Raw genomic sequence first — 9,947 nt, 5'->3', positions numbered from 1 at the left:
TGTATATATATATATATATATATATATGTATGTGTATGTATATGTACATATATGTATGTTTATGTATGTATATGTGTATATATGTATATATGTGTGTATGTGTGTATATATGTATGTATGTATATATGTGTGTATGGTGGTTTGTATGTGTATAGATCTTTTTTATGTATATATAATTTTATAATATATTTTAATATGAGGTTTTTTAACATATTTTTATATTTATATATATATATATGTGTGTGTGTGTGTGTGTGTGTGTGTGTGTGTGTATGTATGTGTGTGTGTGTGTGTGTGTGTGTGTGTATGTGTTTATGACTTGTGATCTTTGCTTCTTTGTGTATCCATATATATACATGTGAGAGTGCACGTGTGTGCGTGCATGAACGTGTGTGCGCGTATGAACGTGTGTGCGTGTGTGTACGGGCGCACACGCGGATGCCTGTATGTAGGTAATAGCGTTCTTTTTGCTAAAACTTTAAAAATTTTGTTCGTTTTTTGTAATTGTGAAATTTTTTCGCCATGAACGGTTTGTGTTTTTAAACGGAATGTATTTTTTCTGATGTTATATCTGTTCCTGAATGATGTGTAAAGAAATTTTGATTTAAGCATCTTAATGAATTCTTTATACTGAAATATATATTGAAGAAGATAAATATGTTCTTTTGAATTTATACGTTTTTGCGTCGTAACTCCTTTATTATTATTAATATATATATATATATATATATATATATATATATATATATATTTAATTATCTGATAATACAGACAGAGACTTGCCCAAATGCATCAATAAATTAACATTGATATTTTTTTTTCAACGTTGTTACAATCATCTGAAATGGAACTGTCAAAGCGCGACATTCGAGCAATTTTGCTATTCAACTTGAAAACAAGACGTAAAGCAACTGAAACTGCTCGCGATAGCCAAAGAAACGTTCGCCTCGAGCCCTGTAATTTTCGGTGTGATTTTTGTGGGAGGAGGGTAAGAGCTGTTGTTGTTTTGCTGTTGATTTTGTTGTTGAGGCATCTCGCGCGTTGTTTTTGTTGTTTGCTGCTGTTGTTTTTGTTCTTTTTCTCCCGATTTGAGGTGAGGAGGGGCGTGGAATTGTGAAGGGCTGCGTGGGGGCTGCTGCGGCGGGTACAGCTGTACGGTTGGGAGTCAGCGGGGTGCACTGTGGTGGGAATGAGGTGTCGAGGGGGTGGCGCTGTTGCCTACATGTGGAGGGGAGCGCCGCGTCCGGGTCGGGATGGCTGAAGTGCCGCCTGAAGTTGGAAGCGAGTGCTTGGCAGCGGCCGTTCAGGAGACCGGCGGGCGTGGGCCGGAGCTCGGAGATGTTGGGGAAGCGAATATGTTGAATTGATGGGGAAGTGAAGTGGAGATGTGGCTCTTCGTCACATTTGAAGATATAGAGAGGCTTCCCTACCAAGTGGAGATTGAAGGGGAGGGTCCCTTGAAGGTAGTGGTGGGGAGGGGGTCACGAACCCGGTTGCTGCATCTGCGTGGGGGGAGGGCACGTGAAGTTGAAGTGCCTCTTATGTAGAGGTGGGCAGACTGGTCCGATGCAGAGTGGGAGGGAGTGGAGGGAGAGGCGGGGGGAGGGGAGGTGGAAGGGATGGAGGTGGAGGTGGAAGGGATGGAGACAGAGGTGGAAGGGATGGAGACAGAGGTGGAAGGGATGAAGAGTAGGAACCATGAGCGGGGGAGGGAGGAGATGGAGAAGGGGAGTGGCGGTTCGTCGGCTCCCATTAGGGGGAGGGCGGGGGAGGGGTTTTGCAGGGAGCGGCAGCGTAGGCGAGGAGGGCGGCCGGGAGGGATGAGGAGCCGCCCAAACTTGCACATGGGGTGGGGTGGGACCGGAGGGGCGCCGGAGGATGTGAGGTCGGGCGAGCGTGAGGGAACTTTGATCTTTTGTGGGAAATCCATGGAGGTGGGAAGGAGAGTGTCGAAGTGGAGGGGTTAGATCGGAATTGAGCTGCCTGGGGGGGGGGAGCCTGTGGAGGTATTGCAGGGAATTTATCACGGGGATGGGCGGGCTGGTGTGCTTTGGTGGAGGGCCGCCGGTTGTAGATTGTACCAAGAATTGAGAATTTCAGATTTAAGGTAATTAATTTATTATGAACATTTTTGAAAAAGGGAAAAAAAAGTGGGAAAAAAAACTTTACTCGAGAAAAATGTGTTCTTAAAAAAGAATGAGAAAAAAAGAAGAGAAAGACTGTCTAAATATAACCACTCGACTTCGGGGGTCGAGTGGGCATTCCGCCTCATTGTATCATTTCATAGTGGAGGCGCAATGGCTCAGTGGTTAGGACAGAGGACTCGCGGTCGTACGATCGCGGTTTCGATTCCCAGACCGGGCGTTGTGAGTGTTTATTGAGCGAAACACCTAAAGTTCCACAAGGCTCCGGCAGGAGGTGGTAGCGAACCCTGCTGTACTCTTTCACCTCAACTTTCTCTCACTCTTTCTTCCTGTTTCTGTTGTACCTGTAATTCAAAGGGTCAGCCTTGTCACACTGTGTCACGCTGAATCTCCACGAGAACTAGGTTAAGAGTACACGTGTCTGTGGAGTGCTCAGCCACTTGCACGTTAATTTCACGAGCAGGCTGTTTCGCTGATCGGATCAACTGGAACCCTCGTCGTCGTAACCGACGGAGTGCCAACCATCATTTCATAATTCACTCGTTTCTTTTATTTTGACTTCTTTTCTCAAATTTCTATTCTATAATTTTAGTTCCCGGATTCTTTGTTACGTCTCGTTGTGTATTGTTCGTATGCGTTGTATTTGTCTTTCCGGTTTCGATGTACGACTTTTATAGGCAATAAAAAAAAAAAGCAACGAAACGTTTGGTGAGGAAATTTTTGCTGTGTTGTATTTCTGTGACTTGTTGGATTGTGTTGCTGTGTTTGAAGAGGAGGGCGTTAAAGTTAATTGTTATTGTTAAAACATTTACTGTGTGGGGAAGCCTGCAGCATGGCTAGCTTAAAGAAGCAGAGCATCGAAGAGAGGAAGAGTGTAAGTGAAGAAAAAATAGAGAAAACTGTTGAAAAAAGTTATTGAAGATTCTGACGAGGAGAGCCGGAGAATGGAGAAGAATAGACCACCTGTAAAACCATCAACGTCAAGAAAAAATATAGAAACTCCAAGTCTGTTGACGAAGGATAAAGTGGAAGAAAAGAAAAAGAAAAAGAAAAGAAGCAACTCGACTTCACCGCTGCGGCGGGTGCAAAATTGAAGAAAATTAACTTAGCGAACGTGGAAGAACATAAACAAATGTTAAGAAGAGAGGGGCATGAAACCAAAATCTCCCCCCCCCCCACCAAAAAAAAGAAGATATGACAAGAAGTAGGGGAAAAAACTCTAATTTTCAAGACCTATAAAGTAAAGGAGAAAAAAAAAATCGACTACGTGGTGGAAGCGAAAACTGAAAAATGCTTAAAGCCGATTTAGCATAAAATAAAATACATCACAAGAGTCAGAAGATACGCAACAGTTAAGGTCAGAATGGAGTCGGAAGAGGAAGCCCGGCTCCATTCAGTAGATCTTTTGAAAACATAGGAAGTGATACTTCTGCTCATATACATGGGTAGAAGGATATCAAGAATAAATATCAATAATATTCCCCCTGAGATGGACCCAGAGTGGCTCGTCGCAGCAGTGACGATGGGCCTGGAGGAAAAAAATAACAGTTTCAGACGCTATCGTGATGGAGCCACACAACTGGCACGGCCAAAGCGTGCGGATAATTATACAGTCAGAGCAGACCACGCTGGAAGAAATCACCGAAATCATCGACGTTGGTGAAACCCGCCTGGCAGTGATGGTAGAAGGTCGCCAGCCTCGATGCTTCCAGTGTAGAAAGAAGGGCCACTTCAGGGCAGATTGCAAACCTAAAGAGTCCGAGAAGAAGAAAGAAGTGACGGAGAAGGAGACAGCTGAAAATGACGGGTCTTCTAGGTCTTACATAGATAGGATTTTTATTAGATTGATATTTATTCTTGTCCACAATATCACCTGGTCAGTTACAGTGGCCACAAGATGGTCACTTGAAAACTGTACCTAGATAAGTTATGTAGTAAGGGTTCCGGCTACTGGAAGCTCAATAAGTCCCTTTTGGCGATTGAAGAGTACAGGAGCCGGATTAAGTTATTAATACAGAGGGCGTTAACCGGTTCCATTATTAAGAACAAATGGTGGTTCGCCCTCAAAAGAGCCATTAAATTTGAGTCTATTAGATATAGTGCAGGTTTAGTGGCTATAGGGCGTAGGAAGGAAATAGAATTAGTTAAGGCCCTAGAGGAAGCCATGAGAACTGGCGACGCATCTCAGGTGAAGGTGAAGAGACTGGAATTAAACCAGCACCTCGAAGCCAAGCACATGGGGTGTATCATCAGAGCTAGAGTTCGTGCTACGGGGAGCGAGGGAACCAAAGCCGCTGGGTGGGCACGTATTGTGGAGGCTCAACGTGGAAATGACTCCGTAATTAGATCTTTGGTGAATTCGCAAGGTGAGTTGATGTTTTTAAGTGTTTTTCTTACACACACACAACACGGCCTCGCTCGGTTGGGACTATACGTGTGTTACTTTGACATCATCATTCCATAAAATTTGTTTATGGGGAGAAAAATATTGAAAAATATCAATAGATGTGTGAGTGGGAGAAGGGAGGTTTGGAATGTGCTAGAAACAACAACTCGATCTCCCATAAATCACACATTTTCCTCTGAAATTATTAACAATTATTTTTTAAACCGAATATGTTCTTCTTACGGGTTTTAAGAGCATAACGAATTTAAAAAATTGCCAAAATCGTTTCGTACTGGGATGGTGAGGGGTGGTGGGTGTGAAAAAAACAAATGTTCAATTTTTTTGTTTTGTTTTTGTGAAAAGGTGCGTCCCATCATTCTGAAGACTTTGGTGAAAAACATTGGAAAAAATCCCCGTCAAAACGGAAAAATTCCTACTTGTGTGGGCCGTCTGATCCAAAACTCCGTTTACAGAAACTCCTCTCTGCCACCCACTTCCAAAACTTTTGCCTACAAAGTTCTTTGTAATTGTAATCTACACTGTTTCAAAGGTATTTGTATGAAATTTCATTAAAAAATACATATTTTGCAGAAAGTTATAAGGGGAAAATGTCGGGTCCTGTGAATTGTCCGAAACTCCTCTTCCAACCCCTCGGCAAAATTTTTTTCCCCAAAAATCTTTAGATACACTCAATCTACAGGATATAAGCGATTATTTGGTGAAAGTTTCGTTAAAAAGTATTAATTTTTTTTTTGGAAGTTATGAGGCAACAAAGTCGCTGGGTATTAAACTGTAGTCTTGCCTTTTTTTCAATAAAAGTTAATGGATTAATGTTAACTTCCGTTACATTTTCAAAGAATTAACAGATTAACGATTAACGAAGTTAACATTTTGGTTAACGGATTAACGATTAACGAAGTTAACTTTTCGATATATCCATTAAGGCCGATCTTACCAATCAATTTCGCGCCAGGGATTCAACGGAGTGTTAGGTAGCACTCCAATTATGTAACCCTGGGCTCTGCACGAACCGGGTATTTTCACATCTTTTTACCATAAGAGAGATTTATTCTTCACTGCAACTGGAGTGTATTTGACTTTTAGCAGTTGAAATATGTAACAAACGTATTTCAGCTTATCTAATTTTGCTCATACTTACCCACTGCTTAGCGCTGACACTTCGTTATATATATATATATATATATATATATATATATATATATGATTAATAAGTACCTAGGCTGACTGTTGCCATAGTAATGAAGCTAAGGTATGCAGAGTGAAGCCGCTTGGTATAGATTGACCTTGACCTCCACTCTGCATGTGCACTAAGTCTTAACGTTCTAGTTCACTTCCGTCGTTTACAGCAGTGCTTCGAAGTAACATGTGTAACGTGTGATCGTTGCATTGACCATGACAGAGAAAGTTGTTATGGCGATACCTGCTCAGAGGCCTACGCAAAGTGCAGAAAGTGTATGGAGAGGAGTGTATGAGCCGTACACAAGTGTACGAGTGGTTCAGCCGTTTCCAAGATGGCCGAAAAAATGTCGATAATGACGAACGCTCTGGGAGACCTGCAACCAGCAGAACTGAGAAAAGTATTGGTAGAATAACTCTTCCTCTGTAGCAATTCTTCTTCATGTTCTTCTTTATTACAGGCGAGTAATGTCTTCCAAGCAGAAACAACAGGCTGTCATTGAGTTCTTGACGAAGAAGGGATGCAGGATGTCGGACATCTACAGGCTACAAGCTGTTCACGGAGATTACACGATTAAGAAGAGCAATGTGTACAGACGGATGGAGTTTAAAGAAGAAGAAACCAGCATTGGAGAGAAACCATGCAGTGGGAAACCATCGATTGTGACCACTGTAATGGATTGTGTCAGTGGTCACAATCGATGTGACAGTAAGGTACAGCGATAGGTACAGTAAGTGTTGATTGTTTTGTGGGGTTGACAGGAACGTTATTCTCAAAAAGTACTCAAAAAGCTTAAAGAAACCATTAGGAAGAAGAAACTGGACACGACAATGTGTGACCATGCACAACTTAAGCAATAAATAAGACAATCGGCAAACTGTGCTGGTCTGTGGTGCTCTGTTCACTGTACAGGCCAAACCAGAATTCTTGGTGTGTGTGTGTGAATATGTATTTATAGATATATGTATATATGTGTGTGTATGTGTGTATGTACATATATGTATATATATATTATTTGTGACGGAATGTGATGGATGTATTGTAATATAGCAACAACACTACAGTTTTCGTCTTGAAAAAGCATTTTTTTATAAACATATAATGCTAAAATGCACAGAATTATCAGCAAGCGTCCAGCAGCGGCAGTGGGGATGCTGAAGGACAAACGTCCGAAACATTAAGGCATTCATTTCAAATTCTCAGTATTTAAACTAAAACCATATCCATCAAAATTTATTGCTTCAGTGTCGTTTTTGTTTATGTTTATTACCTTAACAGTGTGTGTGTGTGTGTGTGTGTGTGTGTGTGTGTGTGTGTGTGTGTGTGTGTGTGTGTGTGTGTGTGTGTGTGTGCGTGTGTGTGTGTGTGTGTGTGTGTGTGTGTGTGCGTGCGTGCGCGCGTTTCCTAAAAGTTAATTTTGGAATCTCTGAATGTATGAAATAACAAACAGCACATCCAAGGTACAAACAGAGCCCGTCTTGGTTCCTCACAGAAAATCTGAGGTTAAATGTCAGAATTTCAAACCAAGCCTTAGTAAGCAACCACAAATGAAGGCGTCGCGATCTGCTAAAAATAATAGCCACGTCTTCATCATATTACACTCGACCATCAATTATAATGGTAGACACATTGGACAATGTAGTTCTTTACCTAAAACAAAACAATATTTGGTGCAGTTACTTCTGGAATACTTTTCCTCATATATCTATTCGATCACGGCTGACGTCATCGTCAACAAATCACTTCATCCAGCAGATGAACTCGTGAGGAATAGAAACGTTAATGGAACTAGAAACGCAAAAATCCAAATCAAACTGTAATGAGCTAAAGGGAGTTTTTTAAATTTGTTTGTGAATAGAACAACCTAGCTTGATTCCTAATCATTTCCCGTTATTTTCCTATTTACCAACAGAGAAAATAGATTTTGATGGATCTTACTGAGAGTAAGATATAAATTATTTTACAGCCAACGGTTTGAGAATACAGGTTAACTATAAAATTCGTGCATGGCATATTTCTAGTTATCAATTTGTAAAAATTTACTTGAATGTGTTAGCGAAAATATACATTGACAAGTCAGATCATTTATGTCAGAGAAATGCTACTGAAAATGGACAAAGATGTTTTCAAGTTTCCGTGTCAATGGGACAATTTGTTAAATGTGTGCAAAGAGGTAAATAGTGATTGTAAGAAGTAAAATCAGTTAAACGTACACATGTTTACTGTCGAAATGAAAAGAAACTGCAATCAAAAGGGGATGAAATGCAAGTAAAATAATACCTGACGCTTGATTGCTGCCAGAGTACAAGGTCAGAAGCAGAGAATGTGAGTTGCCAAGCAAATGTGAAAGAGAGAGAAAGAGAGAGAGAGAATGTTTTTCGTGCCCTTACAGAATAATTACCTTACAGAATAATTGCCTTTATAGAATAATTGCCCTTACAGAATAATTACCAATGGTTACACGTGTCTGATTGGTCAGCTTCATAACAATGCGGTGTCTCAACACCATTCATCTAGAAACCATCTACTTTTGAGAAAGTGGTTTCTTGGCCGAAAGTGGGAATTCATTTCTACCAAATGAAACAATTAAGAAACGAAAGTAAAATACCGACATGATAAAATAAAGCAACGAGTATGTCATTGCCATTAGCAAAGTTAAATCTCCAAATATTGTAATTAAATTCTTAATTAACGTAAGCAAAGTATGCCTATTTACTACTTTGTTGTATGGAATGAAGAGGAAATGAATAACAGCGAGTACACAAGACAAATACTTTTTTTTTGCAAAATTATGGACTTAATCGCATTTGACATTGTCTTGGTTGTGATGAAGATTTAAAAGCTTAGTAAAAACTCGCATTGTGCAATTCGACATCGATGAAAATCTACCAAAAAAGTATAACGCAAGGAATTATTGCCAATGCATTTCTCAAGGAAAACTATCTCTTCTACAAATCATCGAGTTCAAGTACTATTTGACAGTGGCGTAGCTAATAAGAGTGCAAAGGGAGCGACCGCTCCGACCGAGCATATTATACAAAATTGGCGCCTTTTCAACAACTTTTTTAATTCTTTAGTTCAATTGCGCGATAAAATATGAATCCTTTCTTTTTTTTTTTTTAATCGCATGGTCTTGGAAGAACTTTCTTAAGCCGTTACTTTATTTGACCAATCATCCGTATTTTTAAACTGTCTGCTCAATCTCCTTTGATGTATTTGTGGCCGCTGACATCTGAAGAACCAAAACAAACCCTGATGTCATAACCTCTCGATACTGGACGATAGAATTTCATCTTTTTCATGTCACACCTATATTAGTAAATATAAACTTCATGCATAAAGACACTATTACTGAAACATGAAATTAAGGAATGTAGAATTCAATTACATACATTACAACTAATGAAATATTGATATTTCGTGTAATATAAGAGAAACAAGTTTAAAATTGCTTGGTATGTGTCACAGGGCTCTTGTTTTTTTAATGTGCTCACACCCACTAACTTTAGAACTAGCTACGCCTCAGCTACTGAGTGTGTAATACGGCAAGCATTAAAATAATCCATAAAATGGTTGCTTTAGGAGTCCGGTCAGAGAAAGTCCTAAAAACAAATGATAACCTGGACAAAGACACAATACATGAACATCAAGAGAAAAATAGAAATAAGCCCTTACGTGACCAATTTTGGTAGGCGATGGATAACATGAGACGAAAATATTCATTGAATTGGCTTAGAAATGGAAATCTGAGAAGTACCATAGTGGCTGCTCAGAATCAATCTATTACAACAAATGCCTAGAGTAGACATGTGACTGGAAAAATGACATCGGCTCTGTGTAGATTATGTGGTATGTATGATGAGACAGTGGTACGTTTGATGTCTGAATGTCCGGGGCCTGTGCAAAGAGAGTACAAGAACTGGCGATATGACCAAGTTACTTGGGTTTATACATTGCAAACTTTGTCAGGGATGAGGGGTTGAGAGTAGGAAGACATGGTATGAATATTTGAATCAGTGAGTTGTCGAATCTTATACGAATTCCCTCTACAAACAGATAAACACTTAGAGCACAACAAACCTGATACCATGATAGTTGAAAAAATTCGTAAGGTAAGTCCCCTTATTGAATCATCATGTCCGTTCGACACAAGAATAGGAAGTAAAGAAACAGAAATGTTGACAAATAATTAAGATATCGTCAGGATATGGAAAATGAA

General features: G+C 40.0%; 1 long non-coding RNA gene across 1 annotated transcript; it reads left to right on the top strand.

Annotated features, from left to right (window-relative positions):
• Positions 1-6,873, top strand: LOC149137221 (uncharacterized). Its single transcript, XR_016240727.1, has 3 exons — positions 1-452; positions 4,894-5,080; positions 6,189-6,873. It is a non-coding gene; the product is annotated as an uncharacterized LOC149137221 (long non-coding RNA).
• Positions 6,874-9,947: the final 3,074 nt, after the last annotated feature.

This window comes from Octopus bimaculoides, chromosome 2, assembly GCF_046866305.1.
Source record: "Octopus bimaculoides isolate indiv1 chromosome 2, ASM4686630v1, whole genome shotgun sequence".
In the NCBI taxonomy this organism is placed as follows: Eukaryota; Metazoa; Mollusca; class Cephalopoda; order Octopoda; family Octopodidae; genus Octopus; species Octopus bimaculoides.
The sequence above is the reverse complement of the archived record's forward strand: the minus strand, read 5'-3'. Positions and strand labels throughout refer to the sequence as shown.